The sequence below is a fragment of the Aethina tumida genome, chromosome 1 (genome assembly GCF_024364675.1).
Source record: "Aethina tumida isolate Nest 87 chromosome 1, icAetTumi1.1, whole genome shotgun sequence".
Lineage (NCBI taxonomy): Eukaryota > Metazoa > Arthropoda > Insecta > Coleoptera > Nitidulidae > Aethina > Aethina tumida.
The window spans coordinates 40778209-40798750 of record NC_065435.1 but is presented as its reverse complement, the minus strand read 5'-3'; the positions used below and the strand labels follow the sequence as shown (position 1 = coordinate 40798750).

The 20542-nt window shown below is 30.7% G+C and overlaps 1 protein-coding gene across 5 annotated transcripts in view; it reads left to right on the top strand.

Annotated features, from left to right (window-relative positions):
* The window catches only part of LOC109609657 (ephrin-A4), a 244191-nt gene that overhangs the window by 96133 nt on the left and 127516 nt on the right, over positions 1-20542 (top strand). For 4 of the 5 annotated variants that reach the window (XM_049962220.1, XM_020026363.2, XM_020026364.2 and 1 more), the window contains one exon: positions 8419-8459. The gene's annotated coding sequence lies outside the window, so the exon portion shown is untranslated. Of the gene's footprint in view, positions 1-8418; positions 8460-9972; positions 9992-20542 lie in introns of those variants that run through there. The other variant, XM_049962221.1, reaches the window with a different exon arrangement.

Genomic DNA, 20542 nt, shown 5'->3' with positions numbered 1-20542 from the left:
AAATTCAAATCCCATCCTGCAAACCATTAACAAAAAGGTTGCAGGCTTTGTAAACTTTTTAAGCCTGAGACGTGTCAAAGCGATTTTTGTGCAAAATTTTGTAATAACAAAGTTGATGTCTCTTCCGGTTATACCGGATTTTGTTTAAATCGGATTATAAATTAAAATCTAAGCCCTCCCTCAACAACTTCTAATGGATCACAAATGTAACACACTCAGTATGCGTATATTTTCAGCGTCGGTTCCGTCAAACGACGAAAAATGTAAGCAAATGTTTTGAAAAGTTTACGAGGACTGAAAGACTTTTAATTTAACTGGTTAATCTTAATTTAGTTTTAAGAATTGAATCACCTCCAAAGCAAATACATTAACCGAATTTAATTAACATAAAATTCAAAAGGCTTTTTGTGTAACCAAATTTAATTTTAATAAAAGCATTGTACGTTGCAGGAAAATTAGATGTTGTCTATACTTTTCAAATATTTAAATAAGCCACCGTATATAAATGGCGTCATTAAACTTTTTGAACTCCACACGAAACTTTAAATTTGGTAAATAAAATTTGAATAAGGCATCGTGCACCAAAGTAACAGTATCGAAAGAATGACAAAATCAATATCCAGTTACTTTATAAAAATATGTAAGATTTGCCTGTCATATTTTTATCCCAAACCAAATCCACATTTACTTTAGATCATATAATTTATGCAACTTCCCTCAAGAGTGACATTTTTTCCCCACCCGTGGTTCGTTATTTATTTGTGAAGCAATATATATTATTCAGACCAACATAATGCTCCTGTTTCATCCTCGATTTTGAGCTGTGGTTTATTAATGTATTAAAGCACATTTGTGTGTAAAGTCGTTATTAAAAATTGTCCCAGCTGAATGAACGGTCGCAATCTGCGTTATATGGTTCTGCAGACATCAACCGATTCCGGCATTAAATTATGGACGTATATTTTTATTCCTAAACACTGACCCCGAGGTTCAACTCGGAACTCGTACTGGCTGCCTTTTGACGTCGCGATTCGGGTTGTAGGTCAGCACATTCTAACGTGCTAAATTATAGACTTTAAACTCAGCACTCAGGTTTTCTAATTAAGTCTTTAATAAGGGCTAAATGTCAAGTGATGCGAAACGAGGAACATCGCGTATTTTTCTGTCATTTTTCCAAATTAAATAACGGGGCCAAACGCCATCCCAGTTACTCGGAAATTGGCTGGTTTGTACGTAACGACAAGGCATGGAATTTATTATTGTAACGAGATATCTGAAGAGTTAACAACTGTATGTAAGGGCTAAAAACTGGTGCTGAGGAGAAGGAAACATTAGTATGTTGCCCTGTGAGAATATATAATTGGTACTAATCTTGAAAATACATGGAAGGGAGACATTAGCTTGTTGCCTTGTAAGGGTCTAACAATAGTGCTAAGACTGAAACGACAAGTAAGAAGGAATCTTTGGTATGTTGCCCTGTAAGGGTCTAAAATTAGACTAAGACTTAAAGGATAAGAAGAAGGAATCTTTGCCATGTTGTCCTGTAAGCACCTAAAACTGGTACTAAGCCTGAAAGAATAAGAGGAATGAAACATCATCATGTTGCCGTGTCTAAAACTAGTACTAAACCTGAAAATACGAGTGGAAGGAAACATTAGCATGTTTTCCTGTAGAAGTACTAAGCTGGAAAGTGCAAGGAGGAAACATTTGCACGTTGCCCAGTAAAGGTCTAAAACAGATAATTACTCTAAAATAAGAAAGAGGGAGAAACATTAGGTTGGTGCCCTGTAAGAGTACAAAATTGCTGCCAAGTCTGAAAATATGAGGAGCTGTGCTACCAACTGTAATCAATGTTGTTCGACCCGCTTTGTGTCGCTGGTGTTCAATTAAAACTGAACACGTGAACGAAAAAAGAACAAAACGGACAGGAACGGGCATGTTTTCGGTGTGCAGGTGATTTACGCCGCGACATCCACTAATTTAAACAAATTACGACTAATTGTGAGCACGAGTGGCCCGCGTTCACATCAATGGCGACGGACCATTCACCACGACGAATGAATACGCGCACAAACGAATCAGAAATATAATTTACATGTCCCAAGTGGTCGTCGGGCCGTCATAAATAACTTTCGTACGATTCCATGTTCCGTGTGCATCTACGACTGCATCAAATTTCCGTCCGTCAAGGAACGGCGCGCCGTGGCCGCACATCAAAGAGCCGCGCCGACCGTGCGCCCCTTTGTTGCCACCACCTTCTTTTATTCGGTGGGCACCGCGCTTAATTATTACGAACGTCGCTCGGCCCCAACAAGGATGACCGAAAGATGCGATTTTGCAATTATTCTCTTCGTTACTTTTGATGCGGCATGGTCCTTGTTAAAATTTTCGATTTTTGACCAAATCGCAACATTCCTCGCGGCTCTGGCTGTTTGTTGTTTCGTCGTTACATGTTTACCATTGCATTATTTAATTTTTTTTTTTCCTGTCGTTTCTTCTGTTCGCCCTATTGGATTTTCGAGTGGTTGTTTCAGTTTTCTCCTGCTGTTGCTTTTCACACCGTTGGATATTTAAGTGATTTATTCGTTGCTTCTCGTGTTAACAATATTTGGATATTCAAGTGTTTCTTTCAATTTTTACTTTTGCTCCTCTATTGGATTTTCAAGTGACTCTTCCAATTTTTTCTTGCTTCTTATATTGCATTCATTCGTTCATTGAGTTTATTGTTTCTTCTGTTCCTCTATTGGATTTTCAAGAGACTCTTCCAGTTTTTTCTTGTTCCTTCTATTGTCTTCTTTGAATTTTCAATTGTTTCTTTTAGTTTTTTTTTCTTATTAATTCTTCTGTTACTCGACTGGATTTCAAGTGATTCTTCCAGTTTTTTCTTGTTCCTTCTATTGTCTATTGGATTCACAAATGTTTCTTCAATTTTTTCTTGTTGTTCCTTCTGTTAGTATGTTGGATTTCCATGTGACTCTTCTAGTGTTCCTTGTTTCACCTATTGTCTTCTTTGAATTTTCAATCGTCTCTTTTAATATATTATTGTTTCTTCTGTTACTCGATTGAATTTCAAGTGTATGTATTTCATTTTTTTCTTATTCCTTCTATTGTCTATTGGATTTTCAGATGTTTCTTCAATTTGTTGTTGTTGTTCCTTCTGTTACTATGTTGAATTTTTTAGTGACTCTTCTAGTTTTTCCTTGTTCCTTTTATTCTCGTCTTTGGATTTTTAATTGTATCTTTTAATTTTTTCTTATTGTTTCTTCTTTTACTCGACTGGATTTCAAGTGATTCCTCTAGTTTTTTCTTGCTTCTTCTATTGTCTATTGGATTTACAGATGCCTCTCCAATTTTTTCTTGTTCTTCCCTCAGTTACAAGTGACTCTCCTAGTTTTTTCTTACTTGTTCTGTTGTCTTCTCTGGATATTCAAATACTTCTTTCAATATTTCCTTATTATTTCTTCTGTCGAGATGTTTCTTCTGTTCACTCTATTCATTTTCTAATGTTTTTTTTTAATCCTGAATTATTGTTGGATATTAACATTGTTTAATAAGTAGTTTACTAAAGAAGTATAACAGTTTTATTTAAACAATAGTTATTTTACTACAATAATAAATTTATATGTCATATAAATGTTTCTAAACTTTCACGACCATTTCGGGTGTAAAACGACTCATAATATTACATGCTATAGCTCAAGAAAGTTCTGCATGGCACTAAAATAAAACAAATTTCTGTTTATAATAGGTTATTAGTTTTAATTAGTGTAGATTACATAGTAAACTTTCAACCCTCTTTACTAAGCAAATTGATAGAAAATCGTTAAGTTAACAAGAACTCATTGTTCAGTATAATAAAGTTTCACTAACATCTAGTAAAACGTGTGTATTTAAATTTAAAAAATTTAATTCAAGATTTTAAGAACATAAAAATATTTCCTATTAAAATTGTTTATTATATTTATATTTTCTCCTAGATAAGAAATATATTTCTTGTTAATTGACTTATTCAATCGCATTTCTATTGAAACTTGTCTTTTAATTCGTTTAGTGATGGAGTAAACCAGTTTTCTTGGTAATTAGAATTTCTATTCTAAAATATTAATTAACGACATTCTTTCCAATTTACTATATTAAATCAGAACTTAATTAAGTTCTGCATTCGTCAGTTATTTAAGTTTCTTAAAAAAAGTGAATTGTCCCAACTTAATGCAGTTTCCTGTCGTCACATTCATCTTAAGAAAGTGCACACGTTCCAATATAATAATAAAGTCTTCGGTACTAAGGACGTTTTTACTGTTGATCGTGTTAGAGCATTGGACAATCCTTATACACTCGTTTAACGTTATTGAAGAGCGATCATTTCCTACGGATATTCATTCCGACAGACTTTCCTACAATGTTGGCCGAGAATTTCCACTTTTATCTTAAATGTTCACCTCGTGTTTTCAGTCGTTTTATAACTTCGAAAACTATTTCACTTCAAATAGAAGGCGATTTCCCAATATTTTATTATACGTATCTCGAATCGCACCACTCCATTTGAATTATAATCAACCGGAGAAAAAAAAAAACAGAAGGTTAATCACCACGATCATCCGTAGGATTTCCGATAGATCCGGTAACCAGTGTCGCGGCAAAAAATAACGTCTCGCTAATAGGGCCGCATCAATCCGGTCCGGTTTTTGCCTCACCCCGAGTCGCTGTATAACTTTCTTAATTGCGAGCAGTTTTTCCGGGCCGCAAAACATCATAAGCGGGCGCAACTTCATCCCTCCCGTCCGGCAAAACTTTTTGTCCACCGTCTTATCGTACCGGTCGTCTTGGATGCAACTCCCCGGGCGTCCGAAGATCCGTATCTCGGTCTCGGGGGGGTGGTGTGGGGGTGTTTTACGCGATGGACGAATTTTAATCGGTCCATTACGGGGCGGCATATTTTGAATTATGACGGCGATTGTCCGATTGAATTACCGTTTCGGGGCGAAGGCGGATGCAATGTGCATCTGGAATTAAATTGCGGTCATGTATGTTAAACCGCATCGCAGCGTTCTCATCTAGGAAAGCAATTATGTTATACCAGACGATTTATCTTTCTTATGGGTTATCGTGGGTGGGGGGTTAAGTAGCAAAAACGTTTGCTTAAGATACTTAACGAATGGCCTGGTACATTTCGAATCGATTCGCGAATTATGGTAATGACTTTATATTTTTATGAAACTTGTTTCGAACTGAGAAAATGTTCTGACGACTTGGGAGGCATTTTTAAAACTAACGACGTTTCGATGTGGTCTAGTTAAAATGTGTGGACCCCTTTTACTATATTTTTACTTATTATATAGTAAAATTATTGAATAACAATATAAACAGATGGCAAGTATTTTCGTTATATTTACTTCTTTACAGAGAAATTGTGCCTTTCCCATAAAATGACTGCTATACACTCGATTTTAAAAGTGAAGTACATCTAAAATATTTACAGTAAGTGCTACTTTAAACTAAAGGCGATTTGCTTGAAACATCGTCACTATATAGAGTGTTTTACGTTCATGGTCCATTAGTAGTTTCAGGAAAACGACAAAGTTAAATAACTCCGGATAAAGAGAATAGTTAAACTAATCTAAAGGTTTATTTTTCAAATAGTTTTAAAAATTGAAATGGAATCTGATATTTAAATAAATTTATTAAACTGTTAGTACTATATTTTACTTGTATTAACGGTCTTTAGTTTATTATAATAATATATTCTTTGGAAAAAGTGAAAATGTATAAAAAATTTGAAGTCTAAATTTAATTTATAAAAAAAATGATTGTTGATGATGATGTTAAACATCCTACAGGAACACTACACTACACCAAAACTTTTAACCACCAGGGTGAGCCAAAAATATCGACTATTTTTTTTAACTATCAACACTGAAAAATTGGTTCCTAGGCAGTTTTAAAAAATGTTCTCCCAAGATGAGTTCTTAGTCTCAGATTTTCATTTCGTCTTGAAAATCCATATCTCGTCATTACTTGATCGTACAGAAAATTTCTCTGTACCCTTTAGAAGATATCGGAGGTCAAAGTTTAAAGTTTTAAAAATAAAATATTTCTAAACTTTACTCTTTACTCATAGATAAGTAAATATTATAAAATGTGCAATATATATCTTTGCAGGAAATTAAACGCCCTATAAAAAAGTTTTTTATGGTTAATCGATTACTCTAACCATTTAGAAGATTCGAATCCCAATTAATAATTTTTTAATAAATATTTTAAGTTTACTCATTTAAGTCTTGAATTTTGAGATAATTCATTATCTATTTTAAAAAAATAAATTTTTTTGTTTAAGAAATGTCATTAAATATATCAATATAAAAGAAAAAAGTTCCATTTCACTATAAGAAAATTTATATATTGATACAGTATTAATACGAAAATATTACATTGAAATAATATATTTGTTTGGCTTTTGTTATAAAAATTGACTTTTATTACAATTAGGATATTTTACATTTTATAATATTTACTTATCTACCGAGTTATAAAAAGAAATTTTTTTAAATTCTTCAAACTTTGACCTAAAGAATAAAAGTTAAGAAAAAATGTGAGATACTTGTTTTGTAGAATGTCCAATTTCCTACAAAAAATGTATATAGAAATTTTCCGTACGATCAAGTAATGGCGAGATATGGATTTTGACATATGGGACTGTTATGGCTAACACTTCAAAGAGTTGCTATAATAATGATCACTACTGTACGTCACCAGATGGCTTTTAAAATGTTCATTTTTGGACATATTAATATTGAAATATTCATCTCACAATATTGCAGGTCGTGTCACAGCCGAAGAGCTTATCCACCATCAACAAAACACCACGTGTGACAATAAAACCATGACCAGAAAAACGGACCGGTCGATTTGGAACGGAACAAGCCGTGTAAAACGTCGTAAAGTTAAAATTTTAAGTCGAATCGATGATTTTCGCAACACCAAAAGGCCCTTTTGGATTTAATAACTCGTTAATAAGTTTTATAACGCACGCGTCGTGTTTGCAAAGACCGCGTCGAACGTCTCTCGAAGGCTCAACAGCCTCGCGAGACCTTTCAATAATAATAATAAAAAAAATAAGCGTTCCACAAAAGAAATACGAGTTCTGCTGACACTTTACAATGTATGTGTAACCTGAAACCAGAACGCGTTCATTTTTTTTTCCTTTCGTACGTAAGGTCATTTGTGGGAGATATACATCTGTACATATAACATTACAAATACATAAATGATAATTACAATAAATCATACAATAATAAATAATGTAGTTGCGTACATGATATTGTCATTAAAATAAGGTAGAAACGTGCAATTATTCATTAGGAAATGAAATATTCCCGCATCGTTCATATGGTGAAGTATGAAAAAATGCCATCCCGTTAGGATGGATCCAGTTGTTGGATTGTGCGTTTTCTAAATCCATTTTAATGATGTCGCACACAATGGCAATAAAGGCTTATTTATTCGCCGAGCGCCAACACGAATAATTAGACGTAATTAAATTAAAATATTTACGTTGCGATATGAAACATTTCACAATCCTATTGATCATTTTTCTACGTCCGCGTGTACGCCGAGTTTTAACGGTAACGATATATGGGTTAATTGGTACGTCTTATTTGTCATTAGCCAAATAAAGAGCCATCTTGGACCAGGTGGAATTAATGCAGCATCTTTGTCGTTTCTTTATTTTTTTTTTTCTACAGGTTCGTTACCAGTTTTTCGAGGCTGCGAACGAACGAAACCGACTTTTGATGCGAATTAACGTGCACATTTCGTTCATAGATCGTAATTTATGCCGATAAATTGATCGTTTACGTTGTCATGACTGGGAGTTTCGTGCCGTTTAACTTTTTTTCCATCGCCGAAAGTAGTGATGGTCTAGACAGTTTATATGTCAATTCGATGTTGATAAATGGAAAATATTGGGTATCGGAAAAGGAATTTACGTTTTTAACGTTTAACTTTTAAATTGAAGTAATTTTGTTTAAAATAAGTTTTATTCAACAAAATTGTTGACATTGTAATCAATAGTTTATTGCCAACGTTGTACAAGCATGACAGAAATAAAATTCTGGCTTTTTGAAACCTCACTTTTGACTTGATTTACTAGCTAAAAATTTTTAAATATAATTCAAATAAATTGAAAAATAAGCAAATTAAGAGTTTTACATATTATCAGAAAGAAAGTTTAATGTGAAGTTTAACTAGACTGGGTTAGTATAGTAAGCAAGTAAGGTAACAAATAAGTAGTAATGTAAGATTATGTCTACTATTCTGGCGAGGATCTAAAAAATTAAGTTGTTATAATAAACTGGGATAATTCAGTATCTTGAGTAAAAGTTTATCTATCTAAATAATTGTAATTGTCTTATGTTCCAGATACCTCTTATGGGATATGAACCATCGGATCTAAACTCAAGGTATTTCAAAAATCTTTACTGTACTCCTTCTAAAATTTATTTGTAATGTGTTGATAGTTTTATAGTATGGACTCCAAACTTAAGAACAGTAATCTAGTTTTGATTGCATAAATTAATTTCAAGGTATCAAGGTTGTCACAACAGTTTCTTAAAATAAATCCATGAAGCTCATATGCAGAACTAGATATCTCCAAAATATGTGTATTAAGTTAGTTTATAATCCAAAAGAACTCCTAAATCTTTGGTAATAATATAGCTGTGCTATATATATTAAGAATTATTCATGATGTAATTGAAAATAGTGGGTTTGATTCCACGAGTACATTAATATTTAAATTATTTCTTGTACATCAGTCACACAGTATCACAATTTACAATTGCAAATCCTCACAATCATAGACAGAATTTCCAGACCGAAAAATCTTGAAATCATCAGCAAGCTATAGATCATTACAATTATTGTAAATCATTAATTAGTAGAAGGAATAAAAAGGGCCTCAAAATTTGGATCTTTGTGACACCCCAGGGGATGCCAAGTAGAACATCTACTTCAGAATTTAACACTTTATTATGTAAAAAATTGGACAATGACATAAATGACCATTTAAGATTTTAAAGCTCCCTTTGTGTCTCTAATTCGACATACGTTCTTGGGTTGTCATTAATAAGTAGAACGGCTTTTCTATTGACCCAAGAAGCTCGTCTTTGTCTAAATTTTTTATGAACTTGGTCAATTTGAGCAGCAGACAGTTGTATTGATCGTTTGACCTTTCGATAGGAGGTCAGTATGTAAAATTCCACACGCATTCCATCACACAATCATCAAAATCTGTCTAGGGTTAAAAGTTTTTCAGAGTAGTGTTTCACCAAGTGTACGAGCTTTAACCCATTATCCAGACTGTCTAGAATTGTAATTAAACCATTTTTGTAAATGATAAATAAAAAGCTCATTTGATTTGCATGCAATCCATCTGTCTATCCAATTTTTTGTTGTAACCTCTCTAATAGTTGATTTATCACATTTTAATGGCTGACCTATTTTTGGGCATGTTGCACGAGGTTTTTATACAAAATAGTGCCTAGTTGCTTCGTTGGTACAGGTTTCAGGACGACCTTGAGGTTCATCTTCAATGTTTTTTAAACTCATGAAGCAAATTTGCAGAATTTATTGAAATAAATCCAAGGAAGCAAAATATTTTTTCCTATACTTAATATTTGATTGAATCTAAATGGAAACGAATGGATAGTGGCGCAACAAAAGATTGTTGGGTGGATGTGTTAAAAGTCAAATGCGCAGATTTCAATTAGATGAATCATAAACGAACGTTGTCTCTTGTTGAATGGCCATATTGTTTCAGTTGGGAACATAATCCCCCGTTGTTTATGGATAAAACCAAACCGAAAGAGAGACATTTGAGAGGTTTCTAGTTCTGAATTGAAACGGCCATTATCGAATGAGTAATAGACGGTAAATCAGGGCGTTCGCACAAAAATCCTCCCAACAATGCTCGCTAAAATTCATTCATAGAAAGGTGGGTAATACGAAAGGCATTAGTAGTCAAGGATAAATAAATATATGTAAATGGTAAATATATTTAAATAAATCCTTCTAATGTGGTAGATTAAACGCTCTCGTTGTGCGTTTTTTATCAGTTATCTACACATAATCTCTCGCCCCGGGCGATATTTGCTTGATATATTAATACTATAAAGTAATCATTAGCTACGAAATTCGAAAATAATAGCCATAAATTATCAGAAACGCTGAACCAACCGGGGTGTGGCGTACTGTTTTTAATAATCATGTTACCTGTTTGTTCTCGATAGAAAGGAGCCATTAAAAAAAATCAGAACAATACTAGAACAAAAGATGAGACCGATAATAATATTTCAGGGGGAAAAATCGGTGATGGGCAGGCCATTCCGAAACTCCCGTTCCAATAATATACCACTACCATCGACTATTAATGCGTGGTTTTATTTAAAATTGCGTTTAATTTGAAAAAGAGGAAAATTGTATATTTGTATCGCAAGCAGGAAGTTGATAAGCTTTATTTGCATCGTATTCTTGGTATTAAAAGTCAGCGACTGTAGTACAAGTTCAACTACGTGAAATACTATATGTGTTACAATAAAAAATTCTTGGATTTTAGAATTTTTAAACAATGAACTAATAAATATTAAATAAGCAAAACAAAATATTAAATAACAACATACTTAATTTACAATATTAAATTATGGCTGGATTAGGTTTAGCAGGCACGTCATAATGATCTATTTTAAGAAATTTTATTTATTATTAATTTAATAGAAACTATAAATAAATAAAATAAAATTCGTGGTTTCACAAATATTTAAAAATTATATTTATAAACTCAGAAATAAAATAATTCGTTTAAATTCGAGATTTTCTCAAGTTTCAAGATTGTTTATTATATACGAAATAAATATTTTCCCTTAGATAAGAAAACTATTTTGTTGGTTTATTTTACTTATTCAGTATAATATTAATATAGATTATAGATTTTCTACTGAAACTCTTCTTTTAGTGATTGTATAAAACGGTTTGCTGGAAAGTTTTAAATTTATATTTAAAGTTAAATTACACGTGTATTAACAACTACCGAATTTATAATTTGTGTAAAATATAGATGATTTAAGCTTTGCAGGCATACGAAAATAAAATAAATTTCTTTGCTAATTATATTTTAAAATTTCAACTCCATTTTCTAAGAAAGTTATTAGAATCTTAGTTATTAAAGTTATTTATGTTTATTATACTTATTCAGTCTCATATTGATATAAATTATAGATTTTCTACTGAAATTTGTTTTAGAATGTGTTTAGAGGTTGCATAAAACAGTTTACTTGAAAGTATACTATTATTGTTTTAAAATATTAACAAGCTTCTGAATATTTAATAAATCTACATTATAGATGAATTAAGGTTTACAGGTGTACGAGAATAAAATAAATTTCATATTTCAGTAGATTTTTTTGCTAATTATATTTTAAAGTTTCAACTCCATTTATTAAGAGTTAAGTTTTTTATAAAATCATAAATTAATAATCTTAATAGATCTGAATATTTAAATTTTTATCATTATTACTTAGAATATATAGAATAATGTTTAGTAAAACAAATCTTCAGGTATAGTAGTTTATAATTATTTTGTTGAAGTAAATATGACTTTGTTCAAATAAATACGAAAGTAACACTTTATGTTAAAAAATAAAAATTAAACCCACGATTAATATTGTTCATTAAGATAAGAAAATAATTTTATTGATTAACTAATTAAATCTGAGATTAAAGGTTTTGTTTCAAATTTGTCTTTTAATTCGTTTAGTAATTGCACAGAGAACAATTTTATTTAATGATTAGAATGTCTGTTCTGAAATATTAATTAACAACTTTCTTCTGAATTTATAATATTAAATCGTGACTTAATTAAGTCCTGCATTCACACGAAAATATAATGAATTTCTTTTTTCTTGTTAATTAGTTTCAACCCTATTTACCAAGTAAATTGTTAGAAAATCGTTAACTTGTTAGAGGTTTAGTTTATTGCATTTATTATAATGAATTAATAAAAAAGCATATAAAATAAAATTTATTGTTTTACAAAGATCTAGTAGAACAAATTTATAATTTCAGATGTAATTATTTAAATAATTTGTTTAAATTTAAGCTATTAAAAAGATTGTTAAATTAATGATTTTCTACACATAAAAATAGTAATATTTTCAGAAGGAATGAAATAAATTGTTTATTATATACTTGTTTAATCTGAAATTGGAAATTTTCTCTAGAAATTAGTTTCGTTTTCCATACAATATTAAATAGATATACACTTGTACTATTTAAAAAAATGTGTTACAAACTGAAATGGCTACTAACAATTAAGTGTATTTAGCTCAAAGGTTTAAACGTACTTTACCACCTCAATAATAAATTCTAGTCGTATTTTATAGCATGCTAAAAAGGCCGATTACTAACAACTACAATGTTTAGCAATTTCATAGAAAATCCCCGTTCTCATGCAAATCATATCCGTAATTTTAATATAAGTATTTCCTACGAAATAAGTTATGGCAAATTAAACTGTGTGTGTTGCGCCATTAAACGTTGACGTGCTTTCGAGATATGCCGTTTTAAAAAATAATAAAACTGAAGATAATCACGGTCGGAGGAGTTTTGGTATCGATTAAAATTTGCATACACATAACAAATTAGATTCACGATTCCATTAAATTGTTTTATGACGGACGCCGGCGGAATTCGTTGAAATTTACGAATTGTCTTCGGTTTACCGTTAAAATATTTTCCGTCAATCGGAGGCAACGAAAAGTGTTCGCCCACGCGTTTCGACGCCGCGGCGTTGTGAAATATGAAATTTAACGAAGTAATATATTAGTAGTGCGCATATTTCATTTTAATGTGGCGCGTCTTCAAATTACAGATATTCGAGTGCGGTTTAAGGTGGAAGTAGAATGAAGAAAAAAAAAAACACCTAACTTATAAGTTATAGAGTAACTAATCACCGCGGGCATCAATTGTATGAATATGCATGCAATTGTTGCGCGCACCGACTTATTTCCTTTTCGGGTCGGAGCGCTCATGTGAATGTAAAACAGAAAATGCACATTAAGACCGCAATCAGTTCCATGAAAGTTTGACATTTTGTGGAAATTATATTGTTCTACACCATATCTCTGGCCGATGCTAATTTTGCCACTGTATATCGTTCGTTTGCATCACGCTGGATATACGGGGTGTTTCTTGAACGGCTGCCAAAGTGTTCGGTGTAGAGAAATGAACCTTTTGGAGGCCAACTGGTGAACCGTATGTTTGGCGATTATAATGTTACAAAATTTTAACACCTGTCACACTGATTGTTGCACAACCTATTTAAAGGAAATGTCAAAACCACAGACGTAGATTATAATTTTTGAAGTTGTCATCTTACTTTCATCAACTCCTAGTTTTAAAGAACGTGATTTTAATTTATTTTGGCATAACCAAACAAAATTGTGTGGTTAGATCTCTCGTACAAACACCTGAAAAAATATTTAATTAGTAATTAACCTATGTTTACTATTTTTGATATTAATAGTGAAAAACTTTACCTTACTAATTAAATTCCACATGATTTGTTAATTAAACATATTAACATATTACATCACATAATTGTAACAATAGTAAAATTAAATAAACAATATTAACAAAGGACACTTAGAATAATGACAGGAAGACCATATTCATGAAAGTAATCGTTTAAAAAATATTTCATTTTTTGAAGAATATAGTTATAAGTATTATATTTTATATTTTTTTTTTCTACTCAAAATGGCATTAGTTATACATCTTATTGGCCATTTAAAAAGCACTCTATGTATCAAGGGAAGTGAAATATGTCGTTCCATGACCAATTTCATTAAACATGCCTCATTTAATAAAAAACTCACGAATTCAGACCATTTTTTTTATTAAAATATGTGGAATACAATACTAACAATTAAATTTTTCAAAATATTTCTTCAAAAATATTTTTAAATATAAGATTCCATATCAATTTTTTAAAATTATGTAATAAATGAAAGAAGTTTTAGATTTGTGATGATCCTCTTTACCTGAAGTTATGTAACTCGTTCCTCTCAAACTACTAATGACTCATGGACCTAAAACAACTTATGTAGTGACTGTTTCAAGTAACTCGCCTTTAATTTAAACTAGCACTTACTGTAAATATTTTATATGTACTTCACTTTTAAAATCGAGTGACATTTTATGGGAAAAGATACAATTTTACTAAAAAATTTTCAAAACATTAATTTTGATAGCTTTTTTGAGGAACAAAACACTTTTAAAATAAATATTATATGTAAATATTTTCATTTAAACCCTTTTTGAGGCACGAAACATTTTTTCAGTAGAATTTTTTTATAATTTAATTAATAATTTAAACACTCTCTATTAATTCAATTTTAGGTTAACTATATTGTAAGTTATTTAATAGAAATTATTAAATGAACAACACTAGTTACTTTAATAATCATAAAAATAGCTGAACGACAGTGCGTTGTTACGTCAAAAATAATTAGTATAAATTATACCTTTAATATTTTTTATTCTCCCGTAGATACGAAAAATTCATAATAAGTATGTTTAACTTACCATGTCATTGTTGTTTATATGTTGCTAACAACCTATTAAAAGCTTTTAAGGTGACTAAATAATTTCCACTTAATAATTCATTCTCGGACATTTTACAGAAAAAATCCCAATAAAAATAATATCTCTGAATTACTTATTGGATCAATTATCATAAATAAAAACACATTAACATTTATTTTATTCCATTCAATTAAAATTTCGTTCAAAATCGACGTCGATTTCTGATAGTAGTAATGCACAATTCCCCCAAATTTCACTTTTATTCTCCAAAATAGATGTCGCGGACCTCCCTGTATATAAATATATGTTTCTACAACTCGTTCCATTATGCTCGTCCACTGTTTATTCGTGAGTAACTGTTTATTTTCTGAAATAGTTACGTGCCGTTTGTTTATGCACAATTTTAGTATTTTACTACGCTAAAAGAGTTTATTTATTTTTTTAATTACTTCATAAACATATCATTCATTAGCATTGTAAATTTTTCTAATCATTTTAATGTAGATGTGGTATTATATTTTGTGATGTTCATTATTCATCTACCTACTTCACAGTAATATTATTTTTTTTTAATTAACTTATTTTGGTTCCCTGTATAATTGCTTATTTTGTTTCGAATCACACATTTAGGAATTTTCTCAGACAAAACAATTTGGTTCGTGATTATTTCTTCACGCTCATTTTATCATTCACGTGCTTTGCGAAATTTTATCGTTTTCGTACTGTCTCCTATGTAACTGTTTATTTTGTAGAATAATTTAATGTACAGTTTTAAAAAATATTCATTTAAGTTTCACCTCGAAGGTAAACATTAACTATGATATATGATTATTGCAAATATTTTGTGACAACATAATGTATTTATTTATCTGACTAAAAAAAATTATACAACGGCAATTTCACAATTAATCCATTATCAAATTAAATAATAAAGATTTAGGAACGATATGCTCCTTTGTTAAAAATACAGTTTGAATATTGACCTGGATAATTCACGTTCGTTACGTAGGCACTGGCCATTTATTATTATTTTTTTTTAATATTAATTAATTAGTATTTTAAGATAATAAGGTCATATTGTCGAAAATAATTGTTCTTGTACGTATTGGTACAACAATGGATCGTTTTAAGAAAATTCAAATTTACTTTATAGTATCACCGTACAAAACCTGTTGTTCTTCTTAAGCATTCATCGGTATCTCTCCGAAGTAAAAGTAACGTTCTCAACGTTCGCCTTTGTTGTGTTGTGGCTTCGATTCGACCAACGTTTCACAACACGCCAACAAATCAAACAAGGACGAAAAAATTTATTTTCCCTGCACCATTTTAACGACAATAATTATTATTAGATGTCCATATTAGATGTTCGTTTTAGAAAACACTCCGTGTTTAATTATGGTGCTTTGACTAAATAAAACGAACTATTAAATAAATTGACTCTCACTTTAGTGCCTACATGAATTTCAATAATTTTAGATTTTAATTTAAAACTTGTTTGACTTTAAGTTTTGCATTTAATTCTGGGAATTTCGGTCGAATAAAAATTCTATAACCATTGTAATAAAAATGATAAGGACCTTTTAAAATACTTGTTTTGACTTTACAAAGTTGTTAAAACATTTTGCGTGTATTTCTGTTTTTTATGTAAATCACAATTGTGTTTAATTAAGGCGCATTCGAAATAATGTTATAAAATGTATTTAATTCAGCCGCATAATATGATTTAGAGCCGGTTATAAAATGCGAGATAATAAAAATGAAAACGCCAGTTTTCACACGAATTGAAAAGGATTATTTCACTTTGTTTATCCGATATTTAATTTGTTTGTTATATTCTCGCAGGAATTAAACACGAAAACACTTAACCCAAATTCGAATCGAGTCCACATGGTTAATTAAGTTAAAAAACAACAGTGAAAAACGGTTTTTAGCGCCATTTTAATAGTGACATTTGAGTTAACAAACAAGGGCGCTTCGGTAAAAATGTGCGGACGACATCAAGTGGATGCTTGGGCCACGAGAATAACAATTCCGGGGGTATTTAAAATAAAATCGTCGAGACTTGACGGATTATATGTCCGCATGTTACGACCGACATCAAGCTGTTCAACGGCTTTACAACCTCCACTAGTTTGATAATAACGCCACGAAATAATAAAAACATTTATATAAAGCCAAATTAAATCTATGTCCCCGCATAAGTTTTTTATCGATTTTTACTTGCTTTTGTCCGGTTTTATGTCCCGATATGAGAGCCCGTCTCCGCTTCATGATTGCATTATTCCCCAATAAACAAACCGAATGTTACATTGTACCAATTTCGAAGCGGTGCTCCAAGAAGTGCCCGTGCATTTGGGGACGTGGCCCACGTGACACCACATTAACGGTCGCGCCCTATAAATTTTTTCTTCTCTCAACGTCGATTCGTGATTGTGAAACGCCGACGGTACGTTATGCTATTTATAGGTGAACCTATTTATTTTTAAAAGAAGGATCGACACGTCAATTTATCTATGCCTTCGGTACAAACGTCGGCATGCATGCGTTCGAAAATCAAAAAGTTGTTTTCGAACGGCCACTTCCTTATCTGCCGTTAAAGGAAAATAGGTTCGGTTGTGTAATTGTCAGTGAATGCCGATCATTATGTAAATGATATCGTTATTCAGTTACATGTCTACTTGTGCAATATTGGCAAAATGCTGCGTTTCCTACTTATGTGCATGTACTAAATGCACGAAAATTCATAAACCAAATACGTGCATTTATTTAATATTTCTTTGTCCAACTAACGTGAATCGATTATTATTATTATTATTACTATTCAGATAATTATCAATTTCTAATATATTCAAATTAATATTCTAAAAATTATAACCAAATTAATATTATGAATTTAAGTCACAAAAATAAATAAATACACAGAACATGTAGAAATTATTAACCAAAATTATTAGTAATTAATTTGTTAATTAATTGTAAATATTTACAAACTGAAAATTAGAAAAAAAATATTGTTAAGTACATAATACATATCCAATGAATAAATATTGTACAATATTTATAAAATACATAAATACATTGAAAATGTACAGTTTATGAACTAAAGTATGTAAATAAATTATTAGTTACATAAATTTTACTCTATTGTAATAATTTGTAAATCAAATGTATGAATATTCATATACAGAAATTTAGAAAAAAATTTAATTGTTAAGTACGTAATAATGTATTATGTTAAATGAATAAACATTATTATATTTGTTAGATACATAGATGAAATTTACAAAAGCGCAGAAAATATACAATTTACCTAAATATTTAAATAATGTATTAGTTATATAAATTTTATTTTAATTTAAATATTTTTTTCATTAATTATAAATATTCTATTATGTCCATAATATATTCTATGTTCAATGAACAAATATTGCACAATATATAAAAAATATATAAATACAATTTACAAATACACAGAAAATGTACAATTTATTAACTGAAATATATAAATTAATTAATTAATTAATTTGTTAATTAATTCTGAATATTTACATACTAAAAATAAAAAAAAACTATATTTATTAAATGTCCAATGAACGAATATTGTACAATATACATAAAACATATAAATATTAGAAATATAAAAGGAAATATAGAAATGAAAAAAACACAGATGGCGCTAGTATGACAGGTTATGAAAAACAGAACTACCAACATTTGAAACTAAATTCTCAAATTCTCCACAAAAAATGTTCTATTATAAATTTTATGGAAAAAAAATTCGTTACATCTTAAATAAACCAGTTGAAAAATATTAAATCACGATACTAAATTGTAATGAGAATTAAATTGTGAAAAGATAATATTGTTACAAAATTAGAAAGAAATATATTCCGAAACAAAATATCAGACTTAATTGTTATTATATCAAAACAAACTCAATTTTTTACGAATATTTTCAAACATTATGATAAATGGATAAATTTAAAATATTTATTAAAAAACTATCAAAATCAGTACGCATTGGGATTCGATTGCGAATAACTTTTAAATGGTTAAAGTAATCGATTAATCACACATATCTTTTTTGTAGAGCGTTTAATTTTCTACAAAAATATATGATGGTCATTTTATAATATTTACTTATCTATGAGTTATCAAATTTAGAAAGAAAAAATAAATTTTTGATTGATTCTTAAAACTTCCGATATCTTCAATACAATGAGAATTATAAAAAATTGTAAGAAATCTTTTTTGTAGAGCGTTCAATTTCCTACCAAAAATGTAAATAGAAATTATGTGTACGCTCGAGTAATTACGAGATATGAATTTTGCCATATGGGACTGAACAAAAAATGGAAAACTGAAATGAGGAAGACCTTCCTATTAAAATTAAGAGTTCATCTTTGGAGAGCATTTTTAAATGTGTCTAGAAACCAATTTTTCAGTGTCATAAGTTAAAAAAATAGTCGTTTTTTTTAACTTATTTAATGTATAAATAGCAAATCCGCAGAAAATTGTTAAATTAGCACATGCGCAGAAATATCTACAGTGGCGACCTCACAACTGAAAATAACTAATTAAGTATTATAAGTAATAGTATTTTACACTACAAGGGAAGAAAGTTTGAGATTCATGCACTGCGCGACATATTGCCCGAGGCGTAGCCGAGGGCAAGATAGATGGCGCGCAGGGCAGGGCTCTCAAACTTTCTTCCCGTGTAGTGTATACTATTTTTCTTACTACCTCGGTCGAAAGTGCGTATTTTGCACTTGGTAGTAAGAAAAATTATAAATCATGTTATTTCAATTTTGATTGTAAATTTGAAGCATTGATAAAATTTAGAAACATCTGTGTTCAGTATACAGCCAGGTGACTTTTGGGTTCATTGATCAGAGAAAAAAATCTTTTCGGTACATTTATTTAGGTAAAATATTGTTTTAATTCCACCCACGCCATCAAATGAACCGCCCATTCCAATAATATTATTTGCTTAGCAATACGAATTAATAAATATGATTTAAGCCTTTGAACTTTGATCACAAAATGCGGCTCAAGAAGGAAAATATGAAAGAGCACGGAGGGGGCTATTATAAATATCTTACAAGATCGAATCAATTCGTAAATGAACGTACCTTGGCCTTTCTATTAATAAAAGTTGAAAAATCGGATTGACAAAATTCGAAATATTCATCATCCGACGGGTTTGACAAAGGGTCTCCGAAAATATATATTAAAGAGGCCGGAGAACGGGAAACGGGCATCAATTTAAATTGAATGTGACTGCAAGTCGTCCTTGCCGAAATCACGACGTGCTTTATAATTGCCAAAAGTTATTAAGATTATTGATTTCATCAATAAGATTTTCTGATTACTTTTTCATAATCGGCTTAACGTCGAAATATACGGCCTCCCCGTGTTACGGCTTATTTAAGTCAGGAAGGGAAATCTCAATAATAATGGGAAAAATCGGTCGGTTCAAAGAGGCCCGGAGCTTTCGGGGCCGAATGTGTCCTCACCGTCCTCGCGTTGGCGTGGGCGTTCGCGTTCCGCTTTTGTATCGAGCCACTCTGCCCGTCTGCGGAAAGGTGAGAGACTGTAAAAGCATTAATTAGTCCGTTAATTACATTTTTGTCTTTCCGATACGCACTCTCCTAATTACTCGAAAAAATCATTTCGATCAATTCGTTAATTACTAAGGCAAAGTTGACGGCAGCTTATTGGATTTTTATTATGTATTAATAAATCAAGGCAAACAGTGAAGAGTAAACAGTAAACAGTATTAAAGTGATTGACTTAATTCTTACATAAAATTGAATTTAATCGTGGTGAAATTGCATGGCACATAATTGTCGGTTAACGATCGTATCGATTGATATGGACGTTCGGCGCGTAATTTCTAATGAAC